At 34.2% G+C, this 18,491-nt stretch overlaps 2 long non-coding RNA genes across 2 annotated transcripts in view; one reads left to right on the forward strand and one right to left on the reverse strand.

Annotated features, from left to right (window-relative positions):
• Positions 1-18,491, reverse strand: part of LOC309819546 — a 636,463-nt gene that overhangs the window by 173,991 nt on the left and 443,981 nt on the right. The window lies entirely within an intron of this gene.
• Positions 14,524-18,491, forward strand: part of LOC309820699 — a 46,177-nt gene continuing 42,209 nt past the window's right edge. The window contains exons 1-2 of the long non-coding RNA XR_014296540.1: positions 14,524-14,593; positions 18,084-18,172. This is a non-coding gene — a long non-coding RNA (uncharacterized lncRNA). The remainder of the gene's footprint in view (positions 14,594-18,083; positions 18,173-18,491) is intronic.

Here is an 18,491-nt window from a genome sequence, read left to right on the forward strand (position 1 = left end):
TCTTTTAATAAAATTTTGTAATATATTGTTAACTTTTCCCCCAGGGTTCTGAGAAGCCACTGATATATTTGGGGTACAGGGCTATGGACTATGGAATGTGCATGCGTATATATACACACAAACACACACACAGAATAACGTCTATACATTAGAGCAAATGCTGCCAAAAATGTTCTTTAAAGGGTCATATAGTATAAATTTTAAGTTGTTTTAGGCTTTGTGAGCCAGAAGGTCTCTGTTGCAACTACCTACCTTTACACTGCCATGGGAAAGCAGCCCTAGATGATATGTGAACAGATGAGAATGGCTGTGTTCCAACAAACCTTCATTCAGAAAAGTAGGCTGAGGGAATGACATTGGTGAATGATAGAATAAGGACCTCCAAAATTTTTCTCCGCCATAAAAGCAAGGAAAAATGGCAAAATTATCAGAATCGACTCTTTCACTACTCTGGAAATTAATCAAAGGCTTGCAGCAATTCAGGGAGTATCTACTGAAAAATAAATGGCTGAAAATTTCAGTAAGAACAGTGAGCTTTGGAGTATTTTAACTTGACCTCTTCCCAATCCTCACCTCTGCCCCAGAGGGTAGTCTTGAAACTTAACAGCCCATAATCATAGCAAAAAACAGCAGCACGGCAGCCACCAGAGTGCAGAATAAGGTTGGAGCTCCTTCAAACCTCATTCCCAAAGATTTGTCATTATTGACCTGTCAAGTGTGTCTAGTAAAGAATTTGACCTTGTCCAAAGAGAGGGCTGTCCTTTGCCCTCAATTTCTGGGAGGTAACCAATGTCAACTCTGCTAGGAAGGTCACAGTTTAGAGCAGAGGCTGGTCACACCAGAACCCAACCATGTGAATAAGGGGGGAAAGCTTGGGTCACGTGGTATCAGTTGGCCTGGAGACTGAGCTCCACCAAGTGGGTAATCAATCAATCAGTCATGTATACATAATGAAGTCCCAATAAAAATTCTGGACAATGAGTCTCTGATGAACTTCCTTGGTGAGCAGTACTTCATATGTACTGTCGCATATCAATGCCAGGAAGATAATGTGTCTGGGCAACAAAAGAACTTCATGTTTGGATCCTTCCCAGACTCTGCCTTATACATCTTTGGATGTATACCTTATACATCCATAATTTGGATTCTGGCTGTTCCAAGTTATAGTCTTTAACCTCAGGTCTCATATCAATGGGTAAAGTTAAAATAAAAAATTAAAAAGTATTAAGGCAAATTCTGACTCTGGGCCAAGCTTCGATCCTGACCAGTTGAGTTTACAGGCTTTAAAAATAGAGTTAAAGTTAAAAATAAAGCAAAGAAAATATTGAACTGCACCTTAATACTGGGTCTCAAAACTGCTTCCAAAGGGGAAAGTTATGTTGAAACAATAGTCAGCAAAGAAGGTTAGAATGATTCAAAAGATAATGGGCAAAATAAAGAGGCTAGAAAAAGGAGTAAGTCAAAGGACTCATCCTAACAGTATGGAAATCTTTAAATGGTTATTAAGAATAAAGCAATCATTGATGAGGTCAAAACAAAGGTCTTAATCCAGCATTCTTGGAAGTTGTATGGGCCAATGGAAGTCCCTGATGTTTTGCCAAAATTAAAGAGCCTCAAACAAGTCAAACAAGTCTGCCTAGTTCATCTTAGTTTGGAGGAATTTAAAAGACTGTAAGGCAAAGATGGCAATGAGAAATATGACCTATAATCACTTGGGACAATGGTCCCACAAGATATAGATTGATTAGAGGGTCTAGGCCCCTTGACCTGACTCCTGACTGGGGACCAATGGCTACACACACATAAGTGAATAAAATGGTCAGAGGGTGGAAAAAGACATTTCTGGGCCTCCTTGGCATGGGAGCTCCATGCAGTGTATTCCCAAAAGAGAAATAAACACTGTCTCAGAGACATGGGATATACCATCAAATATACAGCAAACACATAACTGAGACCTAAAGGACACCAGAGGGAGAAAAGGACCAAAAAAAAAAAAATTGAAGAAATTGTTGCTGAAATCTTTCTAAATTTGATGGAAAATACTAATCTACACATCTAAGAATCTCAATGAATTCTAAGTATAATATACTCAAGAAGATTCACAGCTAGACACATCATAATCAAATGGTTGAAAGCCAAAGAGGGAATCTTGAAAGCTGCAAGTGAGAAGGGACTCATAACTTACAAGGAATCCTCAATAAGATTAACAGGTAATTTCTCATCAGAAACTATGGAAGTCAGAAGACAGGAGAACAACATATTCAAAATGTTCAAGATACACTGTACTATATATAAAATAGGTAAATAACAAGGACCTACTGTATAACACATTCAATATCTTGTAATAGCCTATAATGGAAAAGAATCTGAAAAAGAATAGTCACTGTAAAATAAGACTTTTTTTGTAACAATGATCTGCTGTGTTATCATTAGTAAACGATTCTGTGCACAGACAGGAATTCTAATCTTAAAGGAACACTTCATATCCTCCAGGATTGCACACTTTTTCTACATGTGATCTCCATCACTGGATTTAGTATTTACATACTGCTAAACATAAGAGGGCTTAGGCAACACGGCAATTAAACAACAGAGAACTTTGACAGAGGGGCCTTTTTGTCCAAAGAATGACAGTGTTTGGAACTCAGTCTTGGAGTCTAGTGTGGTGGACAAATAATCACCTGGATAAAGTGATGACAATTCTCTTAGGCATCATCTTCCATATTCCACATCGTTTCTAGAATACAAACTTCTTGAGGGCAGAGGTGTGTTTGTTCATTTTTAAAAGTTTGTTTATCATATTCTCAATAACTGATGGGGGCTGGCATGATATAGGTGCTCATTAAATAAAGATTAAATGACTCAGGGAATATTGAACTGGATGATGATGAACACCTTTCAAATCTAAACTTTCTATTATGTTATAACTGTATTTTTTTTTTACATCTTTATTGGAGTATAATTGCTTTACAATGGTGTGTTAGTTTCTGCTTTATAACAAAGTGAATCAGTTATACATATACTTATGTTCCCATATCTCTTCCCTCTTGCGTCTCCCTCTCTCCCTCCCACCCTCCCTATCTCATCCCTCTAGGTGGTCACAAAGCACCGAGCTGACCTCCCTGTGCTATGCGGCTGCTTCCCACTAGCTATCTATTTTACATTTGGTAGTGTATATACGTCCATGCCACTCTCTCACTTTGTCACAGCTTACCCTTCCCCCTCCCCATAACCTCAAGTCCATTCTCTAGTAGGTCTGTGTCTTTATTCCTGTCTTACCCCTAGGTTCTTCATGACAATTTTTTTTCTTAAATTCCGTATATACGTGTTAGCATACAGTATTTGTCTTTCTCTTTCTGACTTACTTCACTCTGTATGACAGACTCTAGGTCCATCCACCTCATTACAAATAGCTCAATTTCATTTCTTTTTATGGCTGAGTAATATTCCATTGTATATATGTGCCACATCTTCTTTATCCATTCATCCAATGTATTTTACAATTGAAAAGAGGATCTAATATACTAAACATGCATTAACATATTATATAACTAAAATAGAAAGTAATAAATAAAACACATCATTATTACTTGACTTATAGATCCTCTGGGTTAATTAATCCTGACTCTCTCTCTCATGGCAACCCTATCATACTATTAACTTAAATCATTTCTATTTACAATTTTCTCCATCAGCCATGTTCTGAAAAGGCTCGCTGCCTTTCCCAGGTACAACTTGAGTCAGAGTGTCTTTTTAGCTAAAATCTAATAAGATTTCAACTTTTTACCTTCTTTTTCATTTCTCTCAGGAGCTGTCAAAGTAAACTACACTGGGCTTGTTTTATCAAAGAAGCTCAAAGTCTGTGGCTTAGTTATAAGAAAATGAAGCAAACTGATGCAAATAGAAATTGACATCTTTAACCCCCCAAAAAGAAGCAGCCTAATTTCTGAGATGCCCGCTATATGAGAAAATTTTTCCCACACTGCTCTACGTCATTCTTATAGAAACTTTAAGATTCTTTAAAAGTATCTACAAAATTAGGTGAAGGGTAAAATTATGAATTTCCCACTTGGAAGAAAGTGGCTTAAATTCTATCCAATTATTTGCCATGACAACCAGCTAAACACAAAAGGGCTAGAATGGATGTAGAGTACTGCCTCTATAATCATCACTGTATGTCCTTCAAATCATGGATATGCAGCACCACTATCCCCGGCTACTTCAGGGCCATAAGCCTACACGGTAATTACATGCTTTGGAACACTCCACTTAAGTGCATCAATAATATAGTGAGCGAACGTGTTCTTTAATTCTGCACCTGAAAATGGAGAGAAAAATAAAGAAAATGTCTCTATCAAGAAATAAATAAACAAAAAGGAAGGAAAATAAATTAGCCAAATTATTTTTAAGCTGCTTTGTGAGGTCTCCCTCTAAAACTCAGATGATTAATAATTCAAAGTTTCCATAAATAGAATCAAATGACCAAATAACTCTGCTTAAGTGACTGCAAAGTTTAGGACATAGAAAAATAAATGATGATAAACAAAAACTCCCAATTAAGCTTAATATTTTATCTTTAATGTACTTATTTCATCTGTGAATTACACAATCTCAAGCTACTTTTTCTCTCCATTGCCATGTCTCTATATAACTGCTATTATCGGGATTTAGAAGATAACACCCACTACTCCACGACATCCCACACAAAAGAGTTAACACGTTGTGGCATTACAAAACAGTATTTCTCTACATGCAATTTATAATACATTTAGTACATGTTAGAATGAGGTGTGTCCATGTGTGTATGTGTGTCTTTTTATTTTATGGATGGACTTGAAATCCACATTTTTTCTCAAAAATGGAAAGTTAATCAGTCAATTCGATAGAGAAGATATAAGTCAATAGAACCATAAGGAGAATAAGCAGTTGGTGTGAAATTGTAAGAGCTTTCTCTCACCTACATATTCCAATTCAATAAAATAAAATGAATATAAATAGAATCAAAAATTTCTTCTGAAAGTCAAATATTTCTGAGTGACTCATTTCCTATATCCTTATGGAATTTCAGAAAAATTCTTGTGAAAATTATACACATAAAATTTATGTTAACACAAAAGTTAACGCTGTTATTATTGGAAACAAACCAGGTTTTTAATTGGGTCCATCTTAAGTTTTTCCACTTAAGAAAATAAGAAAAAAAGAAAGAGGAAATCTATATAGGTACCAATGTTTCTTATGCAAATTAGTCAACATTTTTAAACAAAGATACTCAATGTGCAATATGTCTTGGTATATTGATTTCAAAATATGAGTGCTATTTGAATTTTAAAAACCTTACCATAGTTTCAGAAAACCCTTAAAACAGAAAAATCAGATATGTAATGGTTCAAAATTCATAAAGGAAGCAGAAAGGATGCACTGAATAACCAGAATTAAGTTTCTTGTTTCAAAAAAATAACGAGTTATTTCAAAGTGAGGTTGTATTTGTTTTTCCTTATAATTTTAGGTTTGTAAATTGATGGATGTTCATATGTCGTACTAAATTAATGTTCAATATATGAGTATGACCTTGTGTTCCGTTAATTTTGACACATTTACTTCTTAGAAATTGTTATATGTCTCAAATGTTACTTTTGCAATTAAGAACATTTATTTTCTCCTTTATGTAACCAGTATACAGTCTGTTTCTAATAATAAATATCTTTTGTGAAAAATATGCAATTTAATTTACCATGTGGCAATGCTAGTTAAATACTAAAATCATCAATTGTGTTTTCAAAACTACTCAAGCAGTTTCAAGCAACACTTGTTAGAATTATTAAGAAGTATTTAACATTAACTGTTTCTTCATGATCTCAGTCTTCTGAAGATTCTTACTGGTAAAGAGATCAGATTTTGAAGTTTGTATGCAACTCTTATTATATAGATACCTTGCTACTAAAACAGTATTCTACCATATAGGGAAACTACTGTTTTAAAGCTTAAGCCTGTTCCCGGGGTACAAATTACATTAATTTGGCCATGAGCCATCAGCACACCAAATCCAAGATGAAACACTAGTTGATTTTTGAAGGAAATACAGATAATCATCTGGGAGTACAAAGTTATTAGTATTTACAGTTTCTTTCCTCTTCTGATACAGGCATTTAAGCAGGTCAATTGTTTACAGCCATGTAAAGATGCATATTGCTGAGACTTGAATTATAAAATGTAGACTGGAGAGAAGTACTAGAGCTAAATTTCAAGTCACTGGGAAGGTTTTATAATAGAAACGCCGGCAGAATATTTCCAAAATCACAGTTACAGTAACGCCTCCTTTTGAATACCTTATTAACGGTGTGTACAGTAAGAAACAAAAGTGGAAATGTTTAAGGTTGGATGTCCCAATGACCCCATATCCAGTGTTTTTTGTTTTATTTTGTTTTTGTTTCTGTTTGGGTTTGTTTTGACTTCCTGATTAGATGGCAATCAATAATATTGAAGCAAAGCAATTCTAAAAATTCAGCTCACTTAATTGGCCTACATCTGTGATCTCAATGAAAATCTTAACAAGAATGTCACCTTTGAACAGGCAACTGAGTGTGGATATTAATCAGACATATAGAAACTATCTCTTGGTGTCATCTAGTGGTTGTATTTCATCACTGCATAAAAGAAATGCCTTACTGGTTTCTCTGAGTGAAGATTGTTTTATTACATTTGTTTCTGACTGACTGGAGTGAAAGAAGCTGCCATTTTTAACAGACAAGAGAAGATTAGTAGCAATCAAGCCTTTCTGGGCTCTTCACCCTGGCCCTTTGCTGTGCCTTCTTATAAGGTCAAGACACATCGACGGAAAGCTCAGTTATCGTACACTGGTGTGAAGGTGCTGTCTGCTGCCACATTTAGGCTGCATGACTGAGTTACTGGGTGTTGTTAAGGGACATCCACAGCCAATACACAAGGTATTTTCTCTTAGCTGGCTGAGCAGCATTCAGGGGATTCTGAGAGACTGAGCTGACATGCTAACAATCTGATTGCAGATGGCCATGGTAGGAGGCTTTGCGTGAGAGAGAAGAGTCCCCTGACCCTCCTGTCATCTACTCTCTCAATCTCCATCCTAGGATAGGAACACTGCACAACTACCACAGGGAAAGGTGACATAGCGAAAATAACTTATCCACAAATGTGCTGAAATGTCATCTCTAATGTTATAGTTCCTTTAAGACGAACTATAATTTCTAATATAACTTTTCAGTTTTGAAAGGAAAGGGCACCAAGGCTGGGTTGACAGAAATAAATTATCCAGATAATTAAGGCTAACTACTCCACTTTCTCCTACTCCCTGGCCCACGCACAGACAATAATAGAGCCCAATTATTTATAATTCAGGAATATTTTTTCTTTAAGAAAAGGATTTTCTGTAAAACTGGTGTTTGAATGGCTCAAAATTGTAATCATTAAGGAAGCAAATTAATAACAAATTATAATCAGAAATTTTACAAATTTTAAATTATTATAGTCTCATCATGTCCAATGTAACAAAGATAAGGCATGATTTAAAAAATGGAAAAAAGTGAGTGTGACACTTCATTCTCAATTTTCCACAATTACCTGATATTTTTAGGCAAATTCTGTGGGTTTTTAAAAATGATCTTAATGGATTTATCAGTAGCAAGCAAGATATTTCTCCACATACTTATAGACGCTTACTTTATATTACTAGGTGAAGATTTTTTGTTGTTGAATTATTTTTCATTGATGTTTGCTTTTTCTTGTCTATAGGTCTCTAATGTTTCAATGTTTTACACAAGCACAAATTGAGAAAAATAATTAATAAGAATATGAATTTCTAAATTTCTAAATTTCCTAAAATTTCTATTTGCCTTTGCTATAAAAGAATTTACTACTGTTAGTATCCTTGAAACGCAAATGTATGTACTACACACATAGATACATAGATGTATAAGATATATGTGTGTATATATGGAAAAGTATGTATATTTTATATTTATACACTTACATATAGACATATATATATATACACTATATATATATACGTTTGTGTTGGAGATATATATATCCACAGAAATGCTCTCGATTTACAAACACTTTAAGCCAAAATATATAGGAGCAATTAGTGTTGTCCATATCCCCTCAAAACATCACCTTTCTTTTCAACAAAATCACAAGACTAGATCATTTAATCTTGTATCTTGTGTGAGAGAGAACCAAGTTTGGTTTACGGTTGCTCGAATTCTGATCATTGTGCTATACATTATTTTATATTATAGGGCAAATGATCGAGAATACTGCAATAGTTGTGTGGGAGTGTATGTGCTTGTTGCATTCATAAATCTCTCATCAGATATTGATTCCACTTACAGGAACTATCCCAAGTCTGAATCATACAACTATCATAATTTTCAGTCTATTAATACATTTTCAAGTCTACTTCCTGGTACTACAGCTAAAATCAGAGTACAAAGAAAATATTTCTTTGACAAATAAAACACGTGATTTAAATATCTTGTCTGAAGAAAATAGAGCTATGCCTTAAACCCCTCACACTGACTTCATTTTAACTTTCTCAGTAAACAAAATATACACTGTGTAATAAGAAAATAGATGAATGTCTACCAGATCTAGCAAATAGGAAACTTAGACCTCTTTGTTAACAGAACAGGTTTGTTTACTACGTCCAAACAGGAGAAACCTTAAATAGCAGCAGAAATTCTTGGTTAATCATCAACAAAGTAAGTAAATATCAGTTTAATGTAATTCATTATTCTTGAAAGATATTCTTTGATATTTAAATTGGCTACGCTAAGTGGCTTTGTCAAATAGATTATTTTGTTCAGTTATGTGGCAATACTTTTGGGAACAAATTCATCCTTGACAAGTCTACTGGAGTTCCATATCATTTTTCTACAGTGTTTAGGTAAGTTGTGGACAAGGTTATAGATTAAAAACACCTATTCATTTTTTTTTCCTATCCATGTTATGTATTGTGGTAATCTGTGGTTTCAATTACATATTTGTTCAAATGCTGAAGCTGTTGTAAAACTCCTTATTTGATAAAAATAATAATTCTCACTAATGCACCCTCATGACCCAAACTCTTTAGCAAGTGAATGCAGATTTCATACTGTAGTGTAATATTTCACAACTGGCACCTTCATCTCCTATGCCAGTTTGTGCTTTCTTCCCAACAGTGCGTATGCATTGGAGTAATTGCCTAAATTTTACAGATTACATAAACAAATGAGAATGTATGCAAGTCTCTCAAGCCATGTAATAAATTGTGGAACTTCAATTGCTGCAAAGTCTGAGCTTCTTTATAATTTAATTTGTCAGCATATGGATCCCTTTCCCAAAAATAAGATAGTCACAGGTTTGTTGTAATCTAGTCCCTTAAGATAGCTTTCATTTAAAAGGACGCGACAGTCTAGTGACACGTTAGCTTTCTGTTTTTCTCGATTGTCAGTCTTTCCCTTACTCAACCACACATGCAACTGGTATGGTTGTATAGCTAAATAATGGCCAAGGAGATAAAAGCACAAGCGTTTTTGGCTCCTGGAATTAAAGGGGAATGGACATGCCCTCTTTCTTACCCTCTTTCTTCCTTCTCTTTACTTGTAGATGTAATTGATGAATTTTTAGCCACAATTTTGCATCATGAAGTAACATAAAAAGGAAGGCAAAGCAATAAGATAGAGCTGCCTGGATCCTGATGATTCAGACAACATATTAATCCTGGACTATTCATCGCTGGGCTGCTTTCACATGTAAGAAAAATAAAATTCTATCTTTTTGTATTAGATTTTTATTGCTGCATAACAATTTACCACAAACTTAGTGACTTAAAACAACACCCACCTATTACCTCAAAGATCGCATTAATCAGGAATCCAGGTATGGGTTAGCTGTGTCCTTTGCCCAGAGTCTCACAAGGCTGAATTAAAGGCATGCTGGTCATCAGCTGAGGGTGGCTCTCAGATCTTGCACATGGCTTGGAGGTCTCTGCCACTTGGTCTTCTCCACAGGCCCTCTCATAATATGGTAGCCTACTTCCTCCACTCCAGCAGGAGGTTCTCTGGTGTGGTGCCTCAAATTTCTTCTTTTAGGAAGGGCTCAGTCCCTTTTAAGGGCTCATCTGTTTCAAGTCAGGCCCACCCAGAATAATCTCCTTTTTGATTAATTCAAAGTCAATTGAATTTGGGACCTTAATGGCACCTGCAAAATCCTTTCATCTTTGTCATATAGTACACTGAATCACGGAATTGAAATTCATTATACTCAGTCCGACGTTCAAGTGGAAAGGGGTCTACAGAGAACATACATCAGGAAGTGGGAATCTTGATTGACATCTTAGAATTCTACCTACCACCCTTGTTTAAACTATCATTATTTTGTTTTTTAATATTCAGCCAAACCTCATTATAAATAATGCACTGCGTGTTATATTACCTTTGAAGTTGATGCAGAATTGTTTGTTTAGAAAAACTTGTATCCATCCTATCACAGACAGAATTGTTTACCAAGTATCTATAGATATACATGAATTTTTGTTTTAGATATCAAGAAATTTACTTTTAAATTTAGTGCACAAATAAAATAATTATCTTGAATCAACTAGGATGCTTAATCCCTTGTGTTCTATGTCTTTCTGCATTTTAATGACCCGATTGTACATTGTGCTTATAATTTTACAAATCACGTCAAATTGTTTTTAAAATTAAAAGAAATAACACTACAAAGATAAGAGAGTATAAGAATTAACACATGCTATGTTATATTTAGAATAGATGGTAAGCTTCATGAAAGGAGGAGGTGAGGTATTTTTACTTCCTTTTAGTCATTTGAATTTTCTATCTTCATATATTTTATTTAACCGACAAATTAAATAATTTGAAAAACGCTGCTGGGAAAAATGATATTTGCCTTTAGTTGTCTTTAAATTTCCACAGTGAATCCAGGTTTTTCACTAGTTTTTCTACATGATTGCTACTTCTTATAGTTAATTGCTTTCCTAAAAATCTCCCACCCCAGAAGTTTACATGGCAAGTTAGTTTATAAAACTTGCTTGTGATTAAAGAGGCATATTATTTTTTTTCCCTTTTCCATTTCTTCCAAAGGGGCCAACAAAGGCTGACTTATAAGTGTGCTTTGTTAAACTAAAAGTATGTTTTATTTGCCATATATGAAAACATTCATCGTCGTTCTGCAATTATCCTTATGATGTAGACATTACCTGGATAAATCAACAATCATCTATCAGGATTCACAATCTCAAAAGTCTACATGGTCAGGCATGAATTATGAATAAGTTAAATAATTCAGGTATAATAAAATAGGGTACAGTGGAGAATGCGACAAACGGTATAGTGAACTTCCCATCCCTTTAAAGCCATACCTCCACATAGCACCAGCTGATTCATTCAAGGCCGAATTTGCCAGATCTTCCGATGTACATAAGGAACTCATAACCCAGATTTCTAGTAAGATAACTCAATTTTAAATGTTAGTGTCACCTTCATAAATTTAGAATTGGTATAGGCCAGAAAACATCACTTCTAAGTGAAGGTGGCCAACTGGTTGGCAATGAGAAATTTCTGCTCTAGACAATTCGATTGATTAACAATAGCAAATGTTTTATTGTTGGCTATAAATACATGTTAAAAGCCTGACATATCATAAGTGCTCTTAAAATATAAGCTAATTTAATTTGATGTTTCATAGAATAAATTCCTCTTCTTCAAGATCTTCCTCTTTTATTAAACCTCTTTCCTCTTTTAGGTCTTTATACTTAAAGGACCTTCTTATGACATTTTTATACATCTAATTACTTTTAGTATAATAACACAATCCTTATATCTTACTTTGTAGATAAAACCAGAGCTATCTTTTGGATAAGAAAGACTAATTTGTTCCAAGTGGGTATAGGATATTTTATAATCTGCATATTATATAATAAATGGGTTATAAAAGTTCCTTTTTTTCTATGTACCACATCTGCTCAGACAGGGCTTCAATCTCCACAGTCATAATCAGCCCCTGGAAAGTGAGGAAAAGTTTTTATTTTTTCATGTTCAAAGACAAAACGTGCTGTATCCAGGAGAAACTTGTACTCTACATGTTTTACATAGCCTTTGTTCTGCATTTATATCTCCTGTCATATCTAATTAATCATTTAACTTCAAACTCTATTTATATATAATTGACCACTGGATTTCATGAGTGCAATAGACAGGATTTTGCCCATTCACAGATACTTTAGAGTACTGATAAACTTTGCTATGTTATTATTCTATGAAGCAATACACATCAGACTTTAATCTGGCGGCTCTCTTGTGCTGAACTTGCGAGGGAAATCCATGCAGTCGTCGAACTCCTACATTTCAGGCTACAGTTGAGCCTTGAACCAAGTGGGGCAGGGATTAATCACATATCATTTATAGTCAGCCTTCCATCCATGTTTCCTACCTATCTGTGATTCAACCAACCACTGACCCACTAACCAGTTTTAGTACTGTAGTATTTACTACTGAAGAAATCTGTGTATAAGTGGACCTGCACAGTTCACACCTGCTTTGTCCAAGGATCAACTGTATATTATTCTGTATTATCTGTCTTAAGTTCTCAAACTGCACATGTAGCTGCACTGGGGCACTGCAGTAAACTCACAAGGATGCCACAGGGTATTTAAAATTGAAAAACTTTAAAAGTTTGAAAGAAGCACAGTGATACTTGACACCTGTTGGAATTCTGTGAACTACAAGCCCAAGATAGTTCACAGTTTCTGCATTAGATGGTGCTAGTAGGTATGATGTCATCATATCTTAACGAAGCTGAGTTTTCAGTGGTTCCCACAATAAAAAGAAAGAACCATGTATAAATCAATGCAAAACAGGAAATGAGGGGGATGGTGTCCAATCTGATTCCCACGTTTGAGAACTTGTGCAATGCTGGGCAGCTGCATGCATGCATCTCATTACTAAGTAGTTGTGGTTATTCAAGAATGAACTAACATATTATTTTTTCTTTAAATTTTTGTGTATTATTTATATGTACTAAGTTTTTAGAACAAAAGTACTCATTCCTTTGTTTGGACTTCACTACTTACTAAATGGAATGTTAGGTATCTTTGTCTAGGAGCACCGTGAGGAAACTTCTTTAGAAAAGAAGAGGTCCATGAACAGAGAAAATCTGGAAATTTCTGTGATGGTGATTTCCACTAATCTGTAAGCTCCAGATGGTTAGGGACCAAGCCCACCTTGTTTACTGTTCCATTCGCAGCACCTACTGTAGTGTCTGGCATATCACTACCACTCAAATATACAAGTTGAGTTCTTTTATTCAGTAATCAAATGACGTAAATGGTCTTGATGAGTAAGCCGACTGCTACTGCAGGCATGGAAAGTAAGAGAAACTAAGTGTTCCAAGAAAGATATGTTTCTTAGTAAAAATTGAAGGTTTGGATAAATTTTGAGTAGAAAGTCAATTTTGTGCAAGGCTTGTATCTATTATGAGAATGATTCCACATTTTGATTTTTTTTCAGAAACAAGAGAAAGCAAGTTTTGAAATCATATTTGTGAGTATTTCTGCCAGTGCTAAAATGCTCATCAAATGAGAAGTGAAACTGTTTGAAAGTCAAAAAGGCATGGGTAAGTTCTTGCTTATGCATGTGGGTGCATAAAAAATTTTACTCTTAAAATTATGATTCAAGCAAAATTCACCCCTCTGTACTTAACCTTTTCATGAAGTAACAGGTGGCAAATGTTTTAGTCAAGGCAACAAACCCATTTTTCCAGTGAATAAATATTCCAGTTATCTATTGCTGTACCATAAAGCACCCCAAAATTCAGTGGCTTAAAATAACAATTTACTCTTATCTGTCACAATTCTGTGGGTTGACTGGACTCAGCTGGTCAATTCTTTGAGTTTTTCAGGAGATTGCAGTTAAGTGTTGGTTCAGTCAGGTAGCTAGATGACTAGGATGTCTTCTTTTTTTATATCTGGTACTTAGGTTAGCTGGAAGAGTTAGGGGTTGGCTGGGGATTTGGCTCTCTACAAGTCTTGTATTTATTATCCGTTGTAGCATAACAAATTACCAAAGACCTGCAGCTAAAAACAACACAATTTATTATCTCACAGTTTCCACAGGTCAGGAGTTTGGCACACCTTAGTGGCATCCTCTGGCATCTCACAAACCTGCAATCAAAGTACCGGCCAGGGATAGGTTCTCACCTGGGGCTTCACTAGGGAAGGGATCCATTTCCATGGTCACTTAGGTTGTTGGCAGAGCTCATTTTCTTATGATTGTAAGACTGAGGCATTCAGCTTCTTGCTGGCTGTCAGCTGGATGCTGCCCACAGTTCTTTGCTATGTGGGCTTCCTCAAAATAGCTGCTTACCTCATCAAGCCAGTAAGAAGCATCTCCTAGCCTGTCTGCTACCAAAATAGACGTCTTAGGTAACGTAACAAAATCATAGGAGTGGCAATCTATGATCTTTTCCATATTTTGTTGGTTAAAAGCAAGTCACAGGTCCTACCCACACCCAAGCAAGGAGGATTACACAACGGTATAGACGAGGAGGTGGGGATCATGGGGTAAGGGTGTCACAATTTTTAAGTTCCACCTGTACTGGACTACCAAAGGTTCTGTATTGTTTTATATGTTATGTTTGTGTATACTCTTTATTTGGATTATCATTTATATCCCTATTGCTAGGCAAAATCTCATTTATCCTGTAAAATAAAGCTTTCTTACTTTTTTGGGTAGATCTTGCTGAAACTTCCCCTGAAAAAAAAGACATATCACAATCCTTCTCTTCCCTTTTGTACCTTTTATCTTTTTCTTATTATTTATAATGTATTATATTATATTTATAATGTATTATAAAAATTTGCTCAATTGTCTGCCTCTCTTACCTTTATGATATTCTAAAAAGATTGGAATCATATCCTAATTATATTTGCATTTTCAATATTTCACACAGAGTTTAACACTTAATAACACTTGATTATATCATGGTCTCAACAACATATATTCTCCAATTGTTCAAAAAAAAGACAAAATTTATGACAAGGAACAATAATATCCATAATGGTTCGAACTTATTTTCTTCAAGATTAATATTTTATTGTCAATCAAGAGAAACCATAATAAAAGTGCATGCTACTAGGAGATACAAAGTATTTGTTTTAATAGTTTCATTATTATTTTTCTATTGTAATGATTGCAATTATATGTAATCTAATTATTACATTATTATGGAGGATATTAGGGTTTTCTTTGGGATTTTTTTCTGTGCTTTGCTTTTATAAGATCTAGAAGAAACGTGTAGAGTATTAACTCAGCTAGACACAGCAAAGATTTGGGGTTGATATTTATGTTAGATAGGAAAAAAGATCATAGGTGAATTTTATTTTCTTTTTTATGTTTAATTTTAATTTAGTGACTGATTTATTTGAGAGTAGTTCTCATTGGGTGATGGGTTACTTTCTATAGCATGTACCTCTGTAATATTGAATTTGTATGACTTTATAATTTCTTTATATTTAGAAAAAATTATTTTAAGAAGAAACAACAAAAATAAAATATGATTTTTGAAAGACTAATTATAAACAATAAGATAAAATTCATGTCATTCAAAATATAATTTAAATACTGGCACTGCTAACTTTAATAAAGATTAGAGAAAGTCAGGAGAAACTAAGAAGTAAGTTTTTATTACCAAAATATATTTTTATATTACTCTTTTCATAACATAAACATCATAAACATCTTTCTATGTTAATAAATATACTTTTATAACATCAGTTGTAATGGGTTCACGGTAAAGAAATAATACAATTTATTTTACCAGTTACTTTTTAAAATATTTCTAATTTTTTATTTGTAAAAATACCATTATGATGAATTGTTTTGTTCATAAATCCATTTTCTGGTGGGACAAATTTCTAAATAGACAATCCTTAAATTAAAAAATTGTATTGTTTTTTCTTTAAGCTTTTAGCAAATATTTTGCTAATTTGCCCTCTAGAATAGTTGTGCCCAATCACACTCCCATTTTCATATGTATGAGAGTTCCCACTTCTGTGTGTATATATCAGCTTCTATATGAGAATATGTGTTTGCTGATTTCATATAAAAAGTTTCTTACTTTCAAAATAAATGGTTGATTAATACATGAGTTGAATATTTTTTGTATGTTTGTCATTTTAAATTTTTTGTTAGTTGTATCATCATATTATTACCCACTTTTTCTGAGAGTTTTGACTTTTTCTATTTTAACAGTAAGGGCTCTTTATATATTTTTGGGAGCAACCCCTTGTCTGTCAATCTTGCCATAAATAATTTTCACAGTTTATATTTGCTTTTTTAATCTATACATGGTATATTTGGAAATGCAGATGTTTAAAAATTATATAATAACATCTATTTATATATTATTAATTTTATGTTTACATGGCTTTGCTATATAATTATTAAGAATTTTACATTTTATTTTAGGCCTTTTGTGATTATTGCCTCAATCTTTCTTTTTGTGTTTAAATTTTTAAACTTTTTATTTTGAAATGATTAGATTCTCAGAGAAAGTTGAAAACATAGTACAGAGGTCCTCATAAACCTTTCAACAAATTTCCTTCAATGGTAACATTTTATATAATACAATATCAAAACCAGAAAATTGACATTGACACAATATTGCTAACTAGACTATAGACTTTCAGATTTCAGCAGTTTTTATATGCACTCATGTGTGTGTAGCTCTACAATATTCTATTGCATGTACAGATTCATGTAACCGCCACCACAATCAAGGCACAGGACTGTTCCATTACCACAAAGGGACCCTCCTATGTTATGTCAATCCCCATCTCCCCATTCCTAGCCCCTGCCAACCACTACTCTCTTATCCATCTATAATTTTGTCATTTAGAGAATTTTTTTATCAAGGGAACCATGCATAACATTTTTTTGATTGGATTTTTTCACTCTGCCTAATACCTGGGTTTATTAAATGCATATATTTATTTTTTTGGTTTTGTTTTGATACCTCCACTTCTCCATTTATATTTTGTTTGATTTTATTATTTAACTTATTTTTTTTTATTAATTTACGGTGTTAACCATTGTGATTGAGTGGTGGGAGGTGGTATAGAAGTCTCCACCTCCCTCCCCATCCAAATGAGGTATTGTTAGGACTACTTCATGCCACCTTACAGCTGTCTCCTGGCCTTTGGCTTCACTGGTGGATCATCAAGCTCTTCTAACCCTTACTCTTCAAGTAATCCTTTGTTTAGGACACACAAGAGACCTGTAACTTAACTGTCCCTAAGGCTAAAATCTCTGTGCAGTGCTATTGAAGACTCATGATCCTTATATAAGGCTTCTAAAACTCATAGTCTCTGATATTGATGACAATGATATAATACTAGCTGCAGTTTATTGAGTACTTGGTATATACATTGAATAGTTTTCAGTTGATGTCTAATTTAAGCCTTACAACCACTGTACTAAATAGGTATTATAGCTCCATTTTACCAATGAAGAAACTAAAGCAAGTTAATATCAAAAATTTTAACTACTAAGTCCACAGTGAGGATTCTAAGGAAAGTCTGTGGAACATTACAGCCTGTGTAATAAACCATTCTATTATTAATATCACCACAATTTGGACAAACTGTAATAAAAAATCCAAATGATCAGGAGATAGTATCTAAGAGATGTACTTGTGGAAAAGATCTCTATTTTCTGCCCTTAACTATAGTGATGAATTAGGTGATACTAAACTTTCTGATGGATTGATACAACCACGGGCGTCTTCCTAGGAAAATAGTGACTCACACCATTGCTTTAACATTGGCCTAATTTTAATATACTGATTTCCCAGTTGGTTTAGACTTCTACATGAAAATCAACAGAAGATCCTCTCAGTGAGCAGTCTATGCTGGTCCACTGACATTAGATAGTTAGGGATTAGTTGACTACACTAAAAGTTGTTGAATAATGCTTTTTTGAAAAGAGTGTCAACTTATCCTGACATTGTCCTGACATATGTTAATATTTTGTATTCTTTATTTGATGATCTAGGCTTACCTAGTTAATCAGAACATAACAAGAAAGAGAAAGCCATCTCAACTCCAGAAAATGACATTGATCCCATCTGGAAAAGTGCTCAGGTAATATAATTCATTTGATACTGGTCTTTGCTGATCTTTTTCTTGTCCCCTCCAAGAAACAGAAGAACATTACCTACAACTTCCTGACTGAAAAGTTGGGAGAGCTCTACTCAATGTTTGAATCCACTCTTCTTAGTGATAACCCTTGAGAAAACTATACCAATCATCCCTTATCTACTGTAAGTGGCCTGGCTCAGAAAACCCATGGACTTCTCTTTTTCTAAGAACTAGTTAGACATACTCTACCTTTGGGCAGTTGAGGTTAGTCTATAGGTTGTAGGAGCAGTGCCTTATCATAAACCATATATAAACTATAGGT

This window comes from Grampus griseus (assembly GCF_964374135.1).
Source record: "Grampus griseus genome assembly, chromosome: 3".
Classification (NCBI taxonomy): Eukaryota; Metazoa; Chordata; class Mammalia; order Artiodactyla; family Delphinidae; genus Grampus; species Grampus griseus.